Source organism: Cupressus sempervirens, chromosome 2 (genome assembly GCF_028749045.1).
Source record: "Cupressus sempervirens isolate cs-2001-9-10 chromosome 2, ASM2874904v1, whole genome shotgun sequence".
NCBI lineage: Eukaryota > Viridiplantae > Streptophyta > Pinopsida > Cupressales > Cupressaceae > Cupressus > Cupressus sempervirens.
The window spans coordinates 73245412-73268326 of NC_143119.1; positions in this window are offsets into that span (position 1 = coordinate 73245412).

The window sequence follows — 22915 nt, forward strand, 5'->3', positions numbered from 1 at the left end:
CAAATTCATCCTCCCTCAAAATGAAGACATGAGGGTCTCTTAAATAGACTTTCCTGGATCCATCAATGGTTGAGATCGATTTCAATCAACGGTCAGGATTAAAGGTGAAGTTCAGTCATAAAGGAAGATTCCCAAATTAAAGGGAGTTAACTGATTTAATTTGAGTAGAATAAGGAGTTAACTGATTTAATTTGAGTAGAATAGGGAGTTAACTAATTTAATTCCTTTTTGATCAATAGTGAATTGGACATTTCCCTTTTTGAATTGAAGAGAGATTTTGGTGAGATATTTAATTTAATAAAATAAGATATACTCTCATAATTACCTTTTCTATTTAATTAAATAATCCTTTAATTAATTAGAGACACTTTTCTTATTTAATTAAATAACTTCATTTAATTAATTAGGAATGACTTCCCATTTAATTAAATAACTTTGCTTAATTAATTAGAAGTAAGTACTCTGTTTAATTAAATAATTTCATTTGATTAATTAAAATAGGCACATTTATTAAATTAAATAAATTTAATTCCATAGTACATTAGCCTTAGGATATAATTTAATTTAATTAAAGTATAAATACTTAGTAATTAAATTAAATATTAATCAATAGGGTTAATGTGACTAATATGAGTAAATACTATAGGAATTAAATAATAAGCATGATGAATGCAGATTAGGGTTTTCTACATCTGACAATTAAGTCAAGTAGCGAGTATCCGAATAAGAATTTGCCTAATGGAATAGGACTTTAGGATTGATCAGAAATAGACCAGAATTGGTTGAGATGGCAATGAGCCAATTTTGGGGTATTACAAACTCAAGATTGCTGACAGATTGTTTAATAAGGGAAATTGGGTTAGGGATGCTAAAACTGCTCAAACAGGGCTTACCCTTTTAAGAAAATGGTTCTCAGAAAGGAAATTATTTGCCCCTCATGCCAACATCTAGAATTTTGACTTAGGAAAGCTAGTGGTCCCTAGTGTCTTCATGGATGTTGATTTATTAATGACTATTACCAAAAGCTATGACCCAGTAATCAGGGTAGTAAGAAGAATAGATGGTCAATGCCTAATCACAGTAAGCCCTAAGGAAATTAGGGAAGTATTTGGCCTGGTACCACTATCAGACTATCATACACCCATTGACCTATAAGGTCTAGAAAAATAATATTTGTCTAAAAGGGATAAGATTAGGCAGGGTGCGTTGAAGGCACATATAGGCACAATTGGAAAATTGCCAGTGATTATAGCCTCCTCTAGGGAGCTTTTCAAAAAAGAATATTTCACTTCCTGAGCTATGGGAATATATTCAACTCTATGTAGGGTTTTCGGGGAAGATGAACATAATTTTATGCCTATAAGTTTCATGTATATGATAGCTCAGATTTCTTCTTTTGGTGTTGATATTACTTTTGATTTCACCTCCTACTTAGCAAAAGAAATCCATACAGGGCTAGTTGGAATTGCCAAAGGAAAGATTGAAAAAATTTCGATCATTATTCTTTACTGATGCACATGTTTTTGTTCAAAGGAGCAACAATTTTTGGTAAAGAGATGAAGTTGAATAGAGAAAATGAGGGAGAGACTTTCCCAGTTTAGTTGTGGAGTGCAAACATGACTTGGGATGCAGAAAATGCTAGCTTTGTCAGGTTTGATAGGTATTTTTCCTCAAAATTGAGGAACCTTTTATTAATTGACAATCCCAAAGTTCCTAAGGCATTAGTAAACTTTATTAGACCCATGGATAACCCATCTGGTTTGAAAGTATCTCATAACTAGGGAGACATTATACCATACCCTATTTCTACTGTTATTAGAGTTTATGGTTTTCAAGGGACTCCTCATGTTTTGCCTTACCAAGTGCCACTGAAAATAGGAATAGTTGAGGTGTTATGGCAACTAGGAGGACTGGAAGAAACCTATCTGGTAAAAAGAGGCAAAGGCTCAATTTTCCCAACTTGTACTGCAGCCCATCATTTTGTTATTACAAAGGATGGTTGGTTATTTTTATACAAAACTTTACATTAGTATAAGATGGCAGTGTCTCATGCCTTTTTTTGTGATACAAAGGGTTTTTATAACCAACTTTTTAGAATAAGGGTTAAATTTGGTGCCATTGATCATAAACCATATTACCTTGAGGATGTAATTAGAAATGAGTTCTCCTTGCAAGAGCAAGAGACCAAGAAAGAAAAATGGAGAGTTTTCTCAAGGGTTTTGGAATTTATTCATTGTTTTGACAAAGATTATAAGCCTCTTGGTAATGCAAAAATAGAGGTAGATAGAATCAATAAACTCATGATTACTTTTTCTAAGAGAATGGAAGCCATGAGTGAGAAAAAATAATTTCTTAGTAATGCATATTCAGACAAAGTCAGAGAGGTTATGAAGAGATTGGCATTTACTCTCAATATGGGAACAGGACAATTGATTGTCCAAAAAAGGTTAGGTTATAATGTGATACAAAATAAGAAGACCACTGTGGATAAAGGCAAACAAATAATGATATCCACTAGTATTGTCTTGGAAGAAAGACTTGATGAGCCTTCTCCTAAGAGGTAAAGAATAATGAAAGAACAAAGTCCTCACATTGAGGAGTATTCACCTACCCAATCCTCTTTGTAGATTGGAGAGGAGCAACTCATTGGGGAACAAATTGAATAGCTAGGGTCCAAAGGGGGAATTTTTATAACTCAGGTAGAGTTGGATGAGGGAAACCCTCAAGAACCTCCTTTGCCAAGCCTTGATTTGATAGTGGCAGATTATAGAGGAAGGGAATTGGACCCTATAATAGAACATGCCAGCCATGAATTTTTGTCTGATGACAATTTTGTTAGAACAAGAGCCTTCTACCAATTTGCATGGAGAGCAAATATGGGAAAATATGAGGAAAGGTGCAATAAGTTGAGGAGTGAGCACCCAAAAATGGAGGAGGCAGCCATGTAGAATCAAGTGAAAGGTGAAATGATGTAGGAATTCCAAAATATAACCCTTGAAGAGGGGAGACAAATGGTGAAAGCATCAAATATTCTATTGCTACCTAATTGGGATATAGCAGATGTCCTAGTTTTTAACTTTGTTTCAAATAAACTAGATTTACATAATCAAAATAATAAAGAAATAACAGGTGCCACCTTTAGTGAAGATTAGATTGTCTTAGTTATTTGGTCATTGAGGAAAGGATCTAGGGGGCTATCTCATCATAGCTAAATGACACTAGTTTAATGGGGAGTATCATTGTAAAGAGAGTGGTAGATACTACCCATTTGGAGGCTACACATTTAAATGTCGGTACATCTAACTTATTTTTGGCCACTATAAAGAAAGAAGAAAAGGCAATGTTTGAATTTTAGAGTAAATATGAAAAGATTTTAGAAGCCTACAATAAAGAAGTTCAAAAAAGGATTGAACTTGAAAATAAGATGTTGGGACGGTCTACTAGACCAAGGATCACATAGCCTTGCCCACCAATGAAGCCTTTTAAATCCACTCCTCTTATTGAAATGCTAGATACTCTACAAAGGTTACAATGCTATACAACTAAAGATTTTGAAGAAGAGAAGAACAAACTATGGGAACTGCATGTAGAGTTAAATGTGCAGTATGAAGACAAATTAATGAAAACTCTTATGCATTTGGTTGAAAAAATTGAATGGCCATTGTTCTATGATTAGTTAGCCACAGTAATTAATATATGGGAAGAGATAAAGGTAAATGAAGAGACTTTGAAGGCCATTGTCAATAAGTGGGATAAGAGGAGAAAAGAAATTGCATTCTTATGTTACTCTGTCATAAGGTCTTCACATGACCATATTGAAAAAAATTATGATGTTGCCCATGATTTGTCAGAATTTGATGACAGAAGAGTTGGATTACAGAGGAAAATTGCTAGTTGTTTGAATAAGTATAAAAGTGAAAATTTTTACTTATTTCGATTAGCCTTGGATAAAAAGAATAAATTGAAAAGTAAAGATGAGTGGGCCAAGGAATTAGATGACTTATTTTGTTTGAGAATGAATGAAGTCATTAATAAAAAAGGACATGTATGGTGGGCAAGCACAACAAAAGAAATAATGAAGGCCTATTTATTCATTGATTCTTTAAAACAAGATTTTGTTAGCATTGATAAAGAAGTTGAATATGTGATTAAGAAGCATTACGATATCCTACAGTTTAACTAGCCAGATGACACTTTTTGACAAGTGGGTGGTAGATATTACTTTTGATGAATAGTTGGAAGAAGCTAAGAGTGATGATGATGAGATACATGAAGATGAAGTATAGATCATTGATACACTCCCACAGGATCAAAGGAAAGAAGAGAATAAAAGTGAGCAACCGATTTCAGTTGTAGGTTCAGAGGCCCAAAATGATGACATGGATGAGGAAGAGACAAGAATAAAGGTGGTTTTATCAGTTCATGAGAAGCCAACGAAGATCCCAAAGTTAAGGTTGATTTGCAGTTATTAGAACAAGACACATCATTAACCAGTTTGACGTCTACATATTCTGAGGAATTAGAGTAGCATTTGGAGATGTAATAGAATTGGGACCTACCAAAGAAATACTTTGATGTATAAGTTTTTTGTTACATGTAATTTTGTCTTTTATGACAACAAAATGTAAATATTTTTGTCTTAATGGACAGTTGTCATTTTCTCTTAGCCTGAAGCTAGTTGCATCTCACAGTATATAAGTGAGATTCCAGGGAGAAAGGGTCCGATCTATTGCCTTTCAAAATTATTGTTAATTCTATCGGTCAAATTTTCTTGATGAATACTTGGTGATATATTTTCTGTACAAATTTATGAGAATTGTGGCAGTGTGACAAGATATTAATGCTTAGTCTTGAGTTATTCTGAGTATTGTTCAAATGTATGTAAATATTTCAAAATAAATCAATGCGAAAATGAGCTATCCCCACATCTTTTTTGATTGAATCATTTCTCTATTTCTGTTATTTAGTTATATTGAAATTGTATAAGCAAGTCTTATTCAATTGAATGTAATTAAATCAAATTGTATGCCAAATTACTATTGCTCTTAATTCAAAGAATCAAGTAAATGCTTCAATAGAATTGACATGATTACCATGATAATAGAAAGGATGTCTATAAGAATGAGTTTTAATTAGAATTGCTAATAATATTGATTGTAATGCAATCAATAAGGTCTAGGAATTGAGTAGACTCTAGATCCCAATAGATTAGGCAATGATCTGATTATTTGGTCTGCAGAAGGGAATATCATGAAGAACCATTAAGCTTAAATTTGAAATCAATTTTAGTTTTACTGTCAAAGATTATCAATGTTGGTCAGCACTCATTTGCATCTAATTTTTGAGTCTTAGATAGATACTATAGCCAAAAATATTTGTAAACCTAAGGAGAATTGTGACCAAATCTGCTTATAAGGGATGCATATCATTTTAATACATCAAGGAATGAACAAACTATGTATATGTCAAAGCTAGGAGATGAGAATCAGAATAAAACTAAAAAAGGATTCTCATATAGTAGCATTCATTTAAACCATCCCTCAGGTATACCCACCTTGGTTCTGTAGAGCCTAAAGAGTAGAAAACTAGTCTTGGTTTTGTTGAAGTTGGATCTAAATAGTATGCATACATTATTGTTAATGAGAAGTAGCTAGTCCCTAGATTTGTGAGTATTATTATCTTGGTATTGAGCTTTTGTTTTTTAGTAGTTAAAAAAAACACCAACAAGGTTCTTGCACATGGCAACCTTTTCTTCTGACCAACTATCTCTATAAATAGAGAATTTATATCTTTTTTTGCTTAACCACAATCGTCAATGAATCTACCCACTTTTCCATTTGCTTCCTCTAGAAACTTCCTCTATAATGTTCTTTTTATTTTCCACAAAACGGTTTACCTTGAATTCTATGCCACTAACTCATCATAGTTATCTTCCACATGCTTCACATAATTCAAGAAAATAAAATAATCGGCTTAGATTCATCAAATCTTCAATTTAACATTGTTTGTTGTCACTCAACATTTATACCATTCTATCACTTGGCCAACACTAATTCACTTAGCAAACACTAAAGTTTACTGATGCTCGACATCAACTAAACTTTACTTGTTACATACTAACAATCACTCGGCTTGCAATATTTTGATCTTTGCTTGGCACCTCTTATTTTTCACTCAGCTTTTACTGATTTCTGCTTGGCTTGCACTGACTACTCGACAAGGCTTGTTAGACACTTTTCTTATTTGATCTTCTTCCACTCTCAACTTGAGTAATCTTTCATTTCAGACTTTAAGTAGATAAATAATACACTATAGTATCAATATCTTACTTGGTCTTAGTGCTTCTTTTACATACCAAATAATTCAACCTTTCTCTAGGTGCTATTTTTATCTCCTCTTTTTAAATCCTCTTCATCAATCAACTAAATAATAGCTTTCAAATCGAAAAGCAATTGTCTTACCAATAGGTAGCAGGTTTGACATCATTGACAAAATAATAATTGTTCCATTATAGGTTCTTCACTTCAAAATAATATTATATCAAAATATATCATCAAATAAATCATGCCAAACCTACACCAAATTTGAACCAATGTGTAGAGCTCTCCATGAGCTTTTAGTTGACTATTTGAAGTTTAAAATATGACTTTGTATGCCCAAGTTATGCCCAAAACTGTGCTCAAAATAAAAAAAATCTAAAATTTAGGCTCTTAAAACCTAAAAAAAGTCCAAATAATAGAATTAAACTTGCACTAAGTTTTAGTTCTTTGAATTAGCTTTCCAATGACTATAAGAAGTCCAAAATCTGACATACTAATAGAAAGCTATGGCCATTTTACCAAGACAGTCTTTTTACCGTTTGCACTTTGAATTTTTTTAAATATTATTTTTTGTGATGAAAATTATGATAGGATTAAATTTGATGATAGGCATAGGCTGAAACTAAAAACCTTTTGCATTTTCTATCAACATGGCCAAACTAGGGCATATGGTATATCAAAATTTATGAAAAAACCACCCTGGATCCAATGGTGAGGTCTATTTTTATCCAGGAGGTCATTTATGCAAGGTGCCCCCTAAAACCTTTGTTTAAATGAAACATCCAAAATATATATTTACCAACAATTTCAAATGCCTAAAATTTGCCAACATCCCATCATAAAAATAAACATAAAACCCTCATATCTGCAATAAACAACTTACAAAACCCATATATCTTGACCTCTCATGCATTCTCATGGATTCAATCTAGGGTTACAACAACAAAACCAAAGCTTTGATACCACTTGGAAAGAAAATTGCAGCAAAAATATATAACCATTTCCACATAACCCATAATAAATCTAAAAAATAAGTATGTAATTGAAATCCACATGGAAAAGAATAGACAATGTACCCACAAAAATTGTGCCACAAGATATACCCTAGGAAACCCTCATTGAGGGAAAAAAAAAACCCCAGCTTCAAAAAACATTCATCACCATGTATTATTTGACAAAACACTATTGTAATACAACCATGGAAGCCTTCAAAGCCCTAGCCACAACCAAGCAATCCATGTGAACATGCATGAATCCACAAATCCCATACCATGCTTCCAACCTTCACAAATGCTCCCTTGGATAACCTATCAAGCCTTGTCTTGCTCAACTTTCCTTTTTTCCTTTTGCCATTTTTTGTCTTGTCTCTACAACTACTTGGTGGAACTCAATATTTACAATTATTTGTTCACCTTTTACTTGCTTTCATTATTTACCTTTTTTATGATTATGATCAAATAAAGGAATCACTTAATCCATTTCTTTGTGCTTGACAAAAAATGACAATTTATCATCTAAAATCAAAAGCTCCTATTTCAAACTGCACTCCTATGGCTTACTCATTAGATGATAGTCCCTATCAATCCATCTTGGTTTTGATCCTATTTGGATTTTGAGAGATATCCTTATTTTTGTGCATATCGCTATAGATATAACAATGGAACATCTTGTATCATTATATCATATAGTGATAGCAGCTAGGTTAATGCCAAAAACTTAATGAAGTGGCACTATATCATATAATGATTTGGGTTCATCACTATTACCTACAACAATGATCACTAATCGAAATAACAAGGTTTCAGTCTTGGCGATTAGCAATAAGATGAAGGTTATCTCTAGAAGATATAGTGATTATTTTTATCGATGATTGAAGGATGACAAGTTGTACTATGGTGATGATTGATGAAGCTAAGTGATCTCTATAGTTTACAATGATGCATGGATGAATTGTTAAAAAGGCATCACTGTATGTCATAGCGATAGGTTAAAATTGATTTCAGATCACATTTTGAGTAGTGGAGATATAGCGATTAACGATGAGCTTTGGCATGTCACTGTATATTATAGTAATAAAGTAACACTTGTATCAATGACTAAGATTCTTGATCACCATACCTAATAGTGAAGATATTTATCAAAGATCACAGTCAAAGGACTTTCAGTATCACAATGAGCGATGGAAGTATCACCATTGCTATAGTGATAAATATAAAAATGAAAGCAGTTTGCTATTTGCAAGATTGAGATATAACAATCAAAGGTATACATGTTTTTATCACTAAAAGTTACAATGATTGAATCTTTGAATGCATTTTATAAGGTGAAGAACTAATTACACATAATGACTTCTAATAGTTAGTGTAGTGTTATAATGAAAAACATAGGCTTTATGATTTCGATTTGTGTGGGAGAGTGAATGCACAAATGTTGGGATTTTGGTAATAAAAGAGAAATCATTCATAGTTTCATTCATGAATTTCAGAAGAAAGTTGTGAAGTTTCTATTAATATCTAGATTTTGTAGAGAATTGTGGCAAAAGGAATTTTAGAGAAAATAACATGGAGAGCTCTAGTTTGACACAAAAAGGAAGACTGAGAAAGTGAAAAAGGGAAAAGTAGAAAAAGATACAAAAGACATATGATGAAGTACCACCTAAGAAATTGAACAAAAATCTAATTGAGAATATATATTTTGCAAGTCCAAAGTCTAGAAGAAGAAAATTCACTTCTCCAGACAAAATTGAAGACAAATACAATGAAGTTGGAGATATTTGGACTAGGACTAGGGGGTATGAGCTTTTTCTTCATCATTATATTAGAAGAAATCACAAGACACCTATCTGTCATCCTTGGGAGATAAATTTAAGGAAATTTACAATGGCTAATGTATTCATGAACGTAGAGTTCTTAAGGTCATTATCAACAAATACAATGCTAATGACAGATGCATATATGATAATGCCGAGGAGAAATTCATGGAGATATCTATTGAGTCTCTGAATGAAGTTTTTAGAATTATAGATGGTCTCACTAAGAAGTTATTATTCACAAAATTGAAGAATGAATATGATAGGTCATATATATCATATATGTAGTGGAAATTGATGTTGCACAAAATAGTCAAAGAGCCCTTAACCATAGTAGATGGACCTCCATTAAACATTAACATGTTTAAAACATACTTGGACATGACATATCAATCTTGCAAACAAGTAGGAGGAATGGAAGTTCCTGAGTTGATGGGGATTGGACCTATGGTGTTGGCATCTGACATTCAAATGTTGGAGCCCATACCTTATGATTATGTAGAGTATGTTGTCGATAACATTTATACTTTTTTTTAATCAATTTTAATGATGTTGAATATCTTACTTTTAGGCATTATTCTCTACTTATGCATATGATTATTTACTATGGTCAATTAAGAGGATTGTGGGGTGAGAATTTGAAATTAAATATGAGGGAAACTAATGGGGAAGAAAGGCCAATTCAAATGTGGACATCAGTGTGGGATTATAGGTACAATGCCTCCTGCTACCTCACCTTTGGAGATCATTTTGTTTAGCCTCTGTACACTCTTATTAGACACCAATCTTTTCCATCCATTAGCCTTCATATTAAGAGATTCCTAAGACTGAAAGACAATGGGATAGGAGAGAAAAATCAAGCATAATTGGGGAGATTGGTATGTGTATGATTACTTCACTTGCTTTAGGATTTTTGGGTTTGAAGGGAAACCATTTACATTGCTAGCATCAATGCCTGATAGAGCATATTTAGAAATTGTAAGGCAGATGTTTGAGTCTAGTAAGCAACATTTTGGAGGGAAGCAAAGAAAACAAGCCTTTCTCCTAGCCACTCTGTTTTTTGGAGATTTTACTATTTCTTCTACCAAATCTTATGATAAGATTGGAGAGAAATTGCAAAACAAGTATCACATGAATACTGTGGATTCTTGGGGTCATTATGATCCAGAGGGATATATTCATGCATTTAGGAAATCACAAAAATTGGGTGATTACATTCACCAAGGAATTGAATATGAAGAATTTTTTAAAAACATGGAATAGATAGAGGTTATACAACATAAAATTAAAGAGCAAAACAAGGAGTTTGAAGAGCAAAGGCGACAAGCCAAGGAATAGTTTAAAGAAGATAGTCAAAAGATACTAGACTCCCTTGTTCCAATAACAAGGACTATGGATAAGCCAGTACTTTAGGCCTTGGATCATGATATGTTGATGAATGGTGCTCCCCTTAAAACCATAATTCATAACAGAAACAAGAAACAAGAACAAATGCGAGGACAAAATATAGACTTCTTATTTGTGCTGCAAATACAAAGTTATAGAATTCACAAGTACAATATGCTAACCCACATGGGTGCCTTTATTATAGTAATCTGCAAGACTAAGCTGCGAACTACCACCCAGAGCTATCTTAGACAATGTTCGAGCCTTTCTTAAATATGCAATTTTATGTCGCACGAGAAGATTCTTGACATTGAAAATTGATACCTAGGGCCGATAGACCCTAACAAAACATATAGATTTGGCCAAATACATCTTTGACATTTATTTTAGAAATTTCAGGGAGCCCAACTTTAGAAGGCCATAACTCTTGAATAGTTGCTCCAATTGGCTATTATAACCACTTTTCAGAAATGCTAGCTCCTGGTCTACAGGGCCGAAATCATGCAAGCGCCCTTCCATTAATTTTTCAAACCTCATTTGGGCACTCCAAGGCCTCCAATGGTGAGCCTAAAGATTTTTCCAACAAAAATCCGCAATAACTTCTATGATACTTAAGCTAGAGCAATGAGATTTTTATGGTGGGCTTATAACTCTAAAATGAACCTTCTTGTACAAAATGAGAACATTCTGAACTCATATGAAAAACATACTAAAAATAACAAGTTCTCATAAATAGTAACCACCTTGTCTACTAGTCCTTATTAAAATAGAAAAGACGGAAAATAAAATATTTTTGAGTGATGCAAGATTGCTCTTACACCTAGGATGCTCCTACATCATGTGCAAGTGCTTGACATAGTAGATGTTGAAAAGGATGAGAGACTCCTTAAATCAAGTAGATTCGTAAAAGATTCTTTTATTAAATCTAAGGAGTTCATTATTGTTTTGTGCAATTATAGAGGAAAAATACTGAGTCAAAGTATCCATAATCTTTCTCTAGAAAATGAACAAGAGTTAATGGAAAATTCAAAGGAGGATATAAAGAGAGAAGTAGAGCATATGACTTTGGCTAGAGGGAGACAATTGTTAAATGAAATAGGGGTTATGGTTTTACCTGGTTGGCATTTGAGTGCTTCTTACATTTTTGACAGTTTGATTAAATTTGGAAAACAAGATATGAAACTAGATGTGTAGGGGGTCAAAGATGTAATCAATTGCTCAAGTCTTGTAAAGGATGAAGGATGAATGTTATTGTGGGCTTTATACCCTCCACATAAAGGCCACATATTATTGATGTAAATAAGGCTTTTGGACATTTGATGACACTGAAGGTAGGGGTGACAAATCCCAACAAAGAAGTAGGTGTGCAAGTTGACATGGATTCATTTAATTTAGCCACTATGAAGCAAGTAATATTTTTGAGAGATAACTAGAAGGTGTTGTATGAGAATCTATAAAAATTGGGAAAGCCATAGGTGCAACCCATGATCCAATCATCTGATGATGCTTTAAGGCTTGAATTGAAAATATTGCAAGAAGGAAATTCAAAGTTGAAGGATGTGTCCATATTTCAGAGAGAAGTCTTAGGTACAATGTTGAGGAATTGTTTTGAGAAATTGCTAATCAAGTTAGGGTAGGTTTGGGATATATATAATGCATATAAACCTATGGCCTTGTGAAATAATGAGATATATAGAAATTTGGTTGAGAAGAAGAATAAACTTCAAGAAGATGGAGATATAAAAGAAGCAAAAAGATTGATCAAAGATCATACTATTTATTTACAAGAGTTCAAGTCAACTTTTCAATTGATTGAAGAATTGGTGACAGTACCTGGGGTTTTTTCTTGGCATGATGAAAATAGAGATACAATTTACTAGGAGAGATAAATGGGAATGTGTCATGTGATGCAAGATCAAGCCCTAGGAGTAGCACAAAATGATGACCTAGAGATGTCGAAGACAAGCCAATAGATGGAGCAAATGTTCGAGATTGAAGTTAAAGCTTGAGAGGTGATCAACGATGTAGATTTTCTCAGAGATGACAAATATCAAGAACACACCAGAAAATGAAATGATTTTATTAAAGAATCATCATCAAATTTGACAAAATGAATCTCTATTTTATAAACTTGTTTTGTCTACTTGACAGTTAACTATCAGTTAGTTGAGAATTTTGTAAACAAAGGATCATACCCTTTCATTTTGTAACCAATTTGATGTCTATAATTATAAGGACCAAATTTGGAATAGATATAGAATTTATTACCAAGACATTGTTCATACAATTTTATAGAGAGAAGTTTATTATGTTGTCTACTTTGGATTTTGTCATCTGTATGCACCAAAAACACATGTAATTTGTGGTGAAAGTATTTCAAGTTCAATACAAGGATTTATATGCTTGATTGATCTTTTAGTGATATCATTTCTATCTCTTTCATTTTGTTTCCTCTAATAAAAATTTCAAAGTTTTCTTTAATTAATTGCCCAATTGAGTGAATGCAATAAGGGATTTTAGTGTTTGATAAACAATAGTGTTGTATTGAATGATCAATTTGTACTACTGTCTTGTTGGGCTCTTGAGGGGAGTTAAATTGAATAAGATTAAGTATTGGAATTTTCTTAAGCATTTCAAACAGTTCATACATAATTAAAGTGATAACAATTTAAGGATTTGTTGCTTGTCTTTGAGGGTTACATTAAACATTATGAATAATTGATAGAAAAATGACAAAAAATCCATCAATTAAGGCACTAGTCTATTGATTATTGTTTTGAGTCTTCATGCTGATTGCAGAAAGGAAATATATCTATTGGAAATATAGATGGAGTAACTAAGGCAGGGGGGGTGATGGTGAATCAGTTACCACAAAAATATTTTCACAGATCCTTTAGATCTTTGACTGAACTAATTACTGTTGTCACTTGGTAAACATATTGGAAATGCTGTAACTTGGTAAATGCAAAGTATGTTTTACTTTAATAGATCTAACATCAATAGTAATAATTTGCAAATATGAGAGAAAAGAAAGGAACACAAGAGACACTACAAAACACACTGTTAGGTGTGACCTTGTTAGAAGATTTAATCACCCAGTAAGGAGTGGCCTTGTAAGAGGTCTTAAAATAATTCAATAGAACTATCACCTTGTTAGAGGATTTACAACTGGTTGTTAAAACACCTCTATTAAGAGATTTTGGATCATTTCTACAATGGTAAAAAAGTAACAATGAAATGACCTGATTGAGATGCAACTGAATTGCTGAATCCAAATCTCTGTTCTGCTTCATAGAAAACTTGATCCTTCCTGATCGAATATTACTTTGCTGCTCCACAAGGATATTTGACCATCCTTCAAGTTTTCTCACACGCTTTCCTTCTCAATCAATTAATACACTTGCATACTACTAAAAATCACAACTTGACCTTATATTTATATCGTTCAGATTATCAAGTCAACTCAATACAAATTACAATGACCAATAATCATTACCATAGTTAGCTAGAATCAATATTTGAAATAATTAAACTTCATATCCCAAATCAACAAAATCCTCAATAGCCAACCCAGCTCGATAAACACTGATCCTGAAATGATTTCCTATGTTAACCAACAGAAGCTTGGTTAACACTACAAACTTGCAAAATCCTTTGGCAACTGAGTGAACTCAGTTAATACTAGCTCTGACCAACTTTCCTTTATTAACCATGAGAACTCGGTTAACACTACTTTTTGTCATAATTCTTTCAATGCTCAAGTGAGCTCGGTAGACACTGTCTTCGTAGAGTAATATCTAGGAATGCTCAGTAGACAAGGAAAACTATCTTGCTGACAAAGTGAGCTCAGTAAACACTGACTAACAACTAATATGACATTTGTGTAACATCAAAGACAACACACAATTTGTCAATTGTATCCAACAATATCCAAGTGAAAAAGGTCAAAAAAATCACTTATACATTTATTTATTACACCTAAAAAATTTTATCAACTTTTAAATTCTTTTAAGACACTCAAAATCCTGCAAGTTATTTGTTCAAAGCCTCTAGGGTGTGAGGTCTAGGCCTACCAGCCTTGGTCATGTAGAGCCAGAATTGTAGAAGTTCAAATTCATTTGGGTGGAGCCTATTAGTTGGAAAATTTCTATTAGGAGTTCCCATAATTGGATCACCATTTCACAGGAAACCTAATCTACTAATTTGGGCACCAACAAATTGGTGACTCCACAGAGGAGTTGTCTACACAATCAAGGATTGTGAAGTAACCCAGAAGTTATTGGTTCCTCAAGACTAGAGATATAGAGAAAAGATTTTTTATGCACTCTATTGGAGAGAGAGAATCCTAAAGAACAAATTTTAATCTTTCCTCTATAATAGTCATGGTGACTCTACAGTTAAAAGATATATGAACAATCAATTGGTGGTAGTTAGAAAGCAAGATAGTTTTAGAAGTGTGTCATTGAAGTTTATGTGGGGAAGAAAATCTACACATACCAGTGAACATGATAAATATACTCCTAATAAGTAGAATAGAAGAGTAGTGAATGTATTAGATATGATATTAGGAAGTTGTGGAAAAGTGGCTGAGAAGTTAAGAGAACTTTCTTCTAATGATAGAGTTAATGGGATTCAAATTCAAGACGGGAACAATTCTAAAAATGGGAATCAATTTCAAGATCTTTCTTTTAGGAGAGGAACAAATTTCCTTTAGCAAAATATTGATGACTTTCAAGACAATCACACTTTAGATGACGAGTTTGAAAATGATGAAGAGGATGGTACTAAAATAGATGAATCAATTGAGGAATTTGCAAAATTTATGAAAACTAAAAGAGCTGAAAGGGCTTTAAAAAGGCAGCCTAGTGAAGTCCTAGAAATGATTGGAATAACAAGGGAACAATGTGTTACAACATCACTAGAAAGAATCATACCTGAAAGAGAAGAAAGACTTGGGGTAGGTAGGAATGGTTTTTGAAGATTTTGTAATAATCAGCCTAGACAAAGAATAGATAATGATGTGGATGATAGGGTAGATAACCATCTACATATGGCTGAAGAAAGAAGAGATATTGATAGAAATTTAAGACAACCTACAAATAATCAGAATAAAAATAATGTTTACTATAATAACAATGCACATAATTTTAATAATATGCAAAATAACAGGCATCCTAGAGGAAGAAAGAACTATAATCAGAACATGCAAAGAAACAATAGACAACAAAATAAGTTCAATCAGAATGTTAGGGCTCCTGTCCCATTAGAGAGATATAGATAGTTGGATTTCTATGTAGTATTTAGATTTCCTAATCCCATATCAATTGTTCTAAGAAATACAATCCCCAAGTATTATGGGAATGGGGCCTTATCAAAAGAGACTCACTGTATAAATTTGAAGGCAGTAATTTAGGAAACAAGTGCAACTCATGAAGATGTATTAATGAAGATATTTGTCCAATCTTTAACTGAAGATGTAGTATAATGGTACAAAAGTCTACCTGATGGGTCATTGGGAAGTTGGCAAGAATGTATTGAACACTTTGGTGACCATAATGATCCTTCTTTTGCTTCACATGAGTTAACCAGTATAAAGAAAAATCAAAATGAAACCATTCTTGAATTTAATAAGAGATTCAATAAAGTATTAAATAAGGTGACAAGAGATATTAGGCCACTTGACATGCTTCTAATGGTTTTTTACATAGATTCTTTAGATCACAAAATGAACTATGAAATTGGGAAAGAAAACTTGCCACTTTGCAATAAGCTTTCAAGATTGCTTTGTTAGTGGAAAACATTAGAAAGGCAACAAGTAAAGGATTGAAAAGGGATGATCCTAAATTGTTCAATCCTAAGGCTCCTAAGAAAAATAAGGAAGAAGACAAGATTGACAAAATTCTTAACACGATGAAAGAGATGAACGGGGGAAGTGGGAGGAATAATTTCCCTCCAAAAGAAACAATCACCCTTTTATAAAAAAATGACAGATGTAGGTTGGAAGACATGCCTTATAACACTAATTAGAAAGATGGTAAACTAGTGGACACCAAGGAGACTCCCAACCCTCTCAAAAGGACTAATCACTTTGCTAATAATAGGCCTTGGTGTGATGTTTTTTTGCTATCTCATATGGAAAAGCAATGTGTCATTGCTCAAAATATTTGGGATGAGCAGAATAATGACAATAATGAAAAACCTAGATGTAATGCAATATCTAGTGGACCATGTTTGGGTTGAGGAATCACTAGAGGATGAATGTACAATGAACTATATAGATATAAGATATCAAATAAGTCAAGAGGTATTTTCAGATAATGAGGATTTTCTACAAATCAGAAAATTATCTGAAGAAGAGAAAGAAGCTTATACAATTGCAACAATGAAGCAAGTGAGAAGCAATTACAAGCTAAGGAACTGAGAGGTAAATGAAGAAAAAATCAAAGGGGTAGGGATGCTTTCCAAGGTGAGGGCTAAACATATAAAAGGTAAGGATCAAAATATTAATAAGAAGGATGAGCAACCAAAGTTTGCAAAGACACTAAATGACAAGCAACCTACTAATAGGAACTTTCTTGACTATAACTCCTTCATAGGTCAAGCTTTATCTCAAGTAAAATTTGTTGTTCCCCTAATGGAAATGATTATCTTCCTACATTACAAGAAAGAAGCTTTAAAATTGATATCTGAAGTAGAAAGTCATAAAGAAGAAAAAGAAGATGCTCAAAAGATACTTGAAATATATCTAGGAACTGTTTTTAATAAAGATCCTACTCAAGTCGATCCATTTTATTTAACTCTACTCATAAATGATAAATTGGTAAAAAACCGCATGATTGATTCAAGAGCAGTAGTGAATATTATGCCTATTGATGTGATGAAAAGTTTAAATATAGATGTTGATATTCCTTAGGGTAAATGTTATGCCATGGATAATAGATTTGTCCCTATTGTGGGAGTTAAAAAATATGTTGATTTCAGATTTCCTTCATGTCTTAAAAAAGTTTATAAAACTAATATTACAATAGTGGAAGTTCCATCTATGTATGGTATGCTTTTGTCTAGACAATGGTCTAATTTAGTAGGAGGTAATATTCAATTGGATTTAATCTTATGCAACTATCCTAGTGAATGGTAGGAATATTTGGATAGACAGGGAACCCAAGTCAACATATTTGGTGGAAGATACCAATCTAGAACAAATGACTTGTTTTTGCAATACAGATATAGACAACTTTCAAGTAAGTATCACTAAGGAAGCTTTACAAAAGGTGGATCCCATTTATGAATGTATTTTCATAGATCATGAAAAGGAATGGAGGATGAATTTTGATGGCTCATGTTCCAAAAAAGAAAATGGTGCATGTATAGTATTTGTTTCTCCTGAAGGAAAAACTTTCAAGTATTCATTCTTATTACATTTTGAGTGTACTAACAATATAGTGAAATATGAAGCTGTATTATTAGGATTAAGGATAACAAATAAACATGGCATTAAAATCTTAAATGTCTTTGGTGATTCTGACTTAATTGTATCTCAAGTCAGAAATAAATTTGCTACAAAAAAGGATAAATGAAGCAATACAAAAATGAAGTATGGGATACTATTGAAATTTTTGATGCATTTAATATAACTTGGATAGACAGATCTCACAATATTTTGGCAGATATTCTGGCTAATTTGGAAATCAGAAAAGGTAGTATTCCTTACACAGATATCATACAGATAGAAGTGAAGAATAGGTAGATGACATGAACATTATCAATTTTCTTGCATGTGAAGGAAGGTATGAAAACAAAATCTTAGATTTTAATAATCTTTTAATAGAGGTTGATGGGAAAGAAATTCTATTTGGTAAAGGAGTCATTCAGTTGAAAACCAACAAAATTCTAAAGGATTTGTAGCACTAGAAAGGGTATTTGATAATAAAGATGCTAAGGAAAAGGATAAGTTTACTATTAAGGATGAAAAGGATGTTGAAAGAATTAACTTAGGAACTAAATGCTCCCCCTAAGAAAGTATTTATAGGGAAGAAATTGACCTAAAAAATAAGGCAAGATATTATTAATTTATTGAGGAAGTATAGACATGTGTTTGCATGGTCATATGATGATCTCAAAGCTTATACAGAAGATCTCTTCCAACATTAAGTACCATTAAAATAGGATGCTAAGCCTTTTAGGCAAAGACAAAGACCTATAAATCCTACTCTTGCTCCCAAAATGAAGGAAGAGCTGATCAAAATGAGGGATGTTGGGATAATTAAACCAATTAGACACTCAACATGGGTTTCTAATTTGGTCCTAGTAAGAAAAAGGAATGGGGATATCAGATTGTGTGTGGATTTTAGAAACCTCAATATCTAATCCCTCAAAGATAATTATCCTTTCCCTAATATGGAAGCATTATTGCAAGAGGTTACAAGGAATTAATTATTATCCATGATGGATGTATTCTCAGGATATAATCAAGTCAAGGTGAAGGAGGAGGAACAATACAAGACAATATTTACTACACCATGGGTAACCTATGTGTATGCAAGAATGCCTTTTGGATTAACAAATGCAAGAGCTACTTTCCAAAGAGCTATGGATGTGGTTTTTGATGGTTTGATTCATTTTATCATGGTAGTGTACCAAGATGATCTCACAACCTTTTCTTAAAAAGTAGAGGATCATTGTAAACATTTTGAAAAAATATTTAAAGAGCTTTGGAATATGGAGTGTCTCTGAACCCTAAAAATTCCATGTTGCAATTACAAAAGGAAAATTTCTTGGTCATATCATGTCCAAAGAAGGGGTAAGAATTTGCTCGAAAAGAGTTGCTACCATAGATAAGATACAAGTTCCAAAAACTCTAAAGGAAATTCAATCATTACTTGGACAAATTAATTTTTTTAGGAGATTTGTTTCAAAATTTTCAAAATTGGTCAAGCCTATTTCTAAAATGATGAAGAAAAATAAAAAGATTTCTTAGAATGATGAAACCTTGAAAGCATTTGGAGATATAAAGAAAGCTATTAAAGAGCCTCCCGTGTTAAGGTCCCCTGATTTTTCTAAACCTTTCCAATTATTTTCCTTTGCATCATTTCATACCATAGCACCTATCCTATTATAGAAAAATAAAGATGGTCATGAACAACCCATTGCATTTTTTAGCAAAATCTTGCAAGCATCTAAGTTAAACTATGATATTACTGAAAAACAAGCATATGCCCTAGTGAAAGTTGTAAAGTCTTTTAGGCCATACTTGGTAGGTGCTAAAATAGTAGCATATGTACCTAATGCTATCGTTAGAGATATTTTTAAGAAATCATAAGTTACTAGTAAAAGATGTAGATGGATTAACCAGGTGCAAGAATTTAATATAGATATACAAATTACTAAGCTAGGTAAAGGGCAAGGATTGACTAGACTAATGACATAATCAAATTTAGAGGCTAATCAAGTGAATGAAATAGAAGTAAATCATAATGAAACAAGCATTGAAAGACTTCCTTGGTATACTGATGTTGTTTTCTTCCTAAGAACTATGAGTTTTAAAGAAGGAAAGATTGATAGTCAAAAAAGAACTATAAAATTGCAATCTAAAAAATATGTTCTTATTAAGGATGACCTTTATTGGAAAAATAGAGATGGTATATTACTTTTGTGTGTGGGTCCATATCAATCTAAAAAAATATTGTTAGAAATGGATAGAGGGGTATGTGGAGACCATTTCTCTACTAAGACGACTGCACATAAAATTTTGAGGGCTAGCTGCTTTTGGCCAATAGTTTTTAAAGAAAGTTATGATTTTGTCAAAAAATGTGAGGAATGTTAGAAATTCTTTAGTAAATTAAAATTTAATGGTGTATTATCCATGAGACCTATGTATTCAGAAGAACCATTTCAAATGTGGGGATTGATTTCATAGGTGAAATTACAAAAAAATCAAGTGGAGGACATGGATTTTGGTTGAATCAAATTATTTTTCAAAATGGGTTGAAGTTATTCTAGTAAGACAGTATACTTATAGGGTATTCTTGAAATTTTTGATGAAGAATATTATTTGTAGGTTTGGAGTACCTCACAAAATTATTCTTGGCAATGCTATTTGTTTTAGAGCAAAAGAACTGACTGAATTTTGTAAAATCTACGATATTACTGTATCTTACTCTACTACTTATCATCCACAAGGGAATGGGCAGACAAAATCTAGCAATAAGAACATACTTAAATTATCAAGAGACTTTTGGATAAGAATAAAAAAGGCACGAGACTCCAAGTTGAATTTGGCTATATGGGCAGATAGAATAATAGTTAAGAGATCTACTAGTTTTTCTCCTTTTAAAATGGTATATGAAAAGCAAGCAAGAATGCCATTACATAATTTACGACCTATTTATAATTTCATAAATCAAGAGGGTGTGGAAGAATTGGATCCATTGAATGAAAGATTGAATGCGTTAGCTGAAATTTAAGAAAATAGGAGAACAACTCATGGACAAAATATGAGGCAACAATAGATAGTGAAGATGTTACATGTAAAAAGAGCAGAATACAAAAAGTTTCAAGAAGGAGATTAGGTCTTGAAATGGAATGCAAAAGACCAAGACAAAGGAAAACATGGAAAATTTGAGGCCTTAAGGCTTGGGCCATATGTTATTACAAGTAAGAATGGTGAGGATTCTTATTACTTGCAAGACATTGATGGATATGATCAAGAGTTATCCACTCATGGTCAATATTTGAAAAGCTTTTTCTTTCAAATTTGAAATTGGGTGTACTCTTAAAACTTTCTTCTCCTTTTTTGTTTTGTTCTCTTTATATTATTATTTTTTCTATTTTAGTTTGATTTTTGATTTGCTTGTTCTAGAGATAGCTAAATTCTCACTACACCCACAAGGGGTGCATGTCCCCAATTAGAGCCACTAGTGGAACTCAATATTTTAAAAATATTTGTTCACCTTTTACTTTCTTTCATTATTTATCTTTTTTATGATTATGATCAAATAAAGGAATCACTTACTACATTTCTTTATGTTTGACAAAAAATGAAAATTTATCATCTAAAATCAAAAGCTCATGTTTTAAATTGCACTCCTAAGGCTTACTCATCACATGGTAGTCCCTATCAATCAATCTTGGTTTTGATCCTATTTGAATTCTAAGAGATATCATCATTTTTGTGCATATTGCTATAGCTACAACAATGGAACATCTTGTATCGTTATATCATACATCGATAGCAACTAGGTTAATGTCAAAGACTTGATTAAGTGTCACTATATCATATAGCAATTTGGGTTCATCGCTATACAGGGAAGACATAACAAGGATATAGTGATTTGTGATAGAATAAACATATCACCATTACCTATAGTGATGATTGCTAATCGAAATAAAAAGGATTTAATCTTGGTGATTAGTGATAAGATGGAGGTTATTGCTATAAGATATAACAATTATTGTTATCGATGATTGAAGGATGACAAGTTGTGTTGTGGTGATGAGCAATGAACCTAAGTGATCAATGTAGTTTATAGGGATGGATGGATGAATTGTTAATAAGGAATTGTTGTATGTTATATCGATAGGTTAAAATTGATCGTGGATCAAATTTTGAGTAATGGAGATATAGCGATTAACAATGAGCTTTGGCATGTCGCAATATGTTATAGCAATAAAGTAACACGTGTATCGATGACTAAGATTCTTGATATCTATACCTAATAGCGAAAACATTTATTAGAGATCACAGACAGAGGAATTTCAGTATGGCAATGAGTGATGGAAGTATCACCAATGCTATAGTGATAAACGTAAAAATGAAAGTAGTTTGCTATTTGTGGGATTGAGATACAACGATCAGAGGTATACATGTTTTTATGACTAAGAGTTACAATGATTGAATGTTTGAATGCATTTTATAAGGCACAAAGATAATTACATGAAGTGACTTCTGATAGTCAGTACAATGTTATAACAATCAAAAAATAATTTATGGTTTTGATTCGTGTGGGAGAGTAAATGCATGAATGTTGGGTGTTTGGTAATTAAAGAACAATCATTCCTAGTTTTGTTCATGAATTTTTAGAAGAAAGCTATGAAGTTTCTGTTAATATCTAGATTTTGCAGAGAATTGTGGTAGAAGTAATTTTACAGAAAATAGCATGGAGAGCTTTGGTTTGATACAAAAAAGGAAGATTGAGAAAATGAAAAAGGGCAAAGCAAAAAAGATACAGAAGACAGCTGACAAAGTACCACCCAAGAAATTGAACAAAAATATAATTGAGAAAATAGATTTTGCAAGTCCAAAGTCTAGAAGAAGAAAATTCACTTCTCTGGATAAAATTGAAGACAAATACAATGAAGTTGGAGATATTTGGACTAGGACTAGGGGGTATGAGTCTTTAAT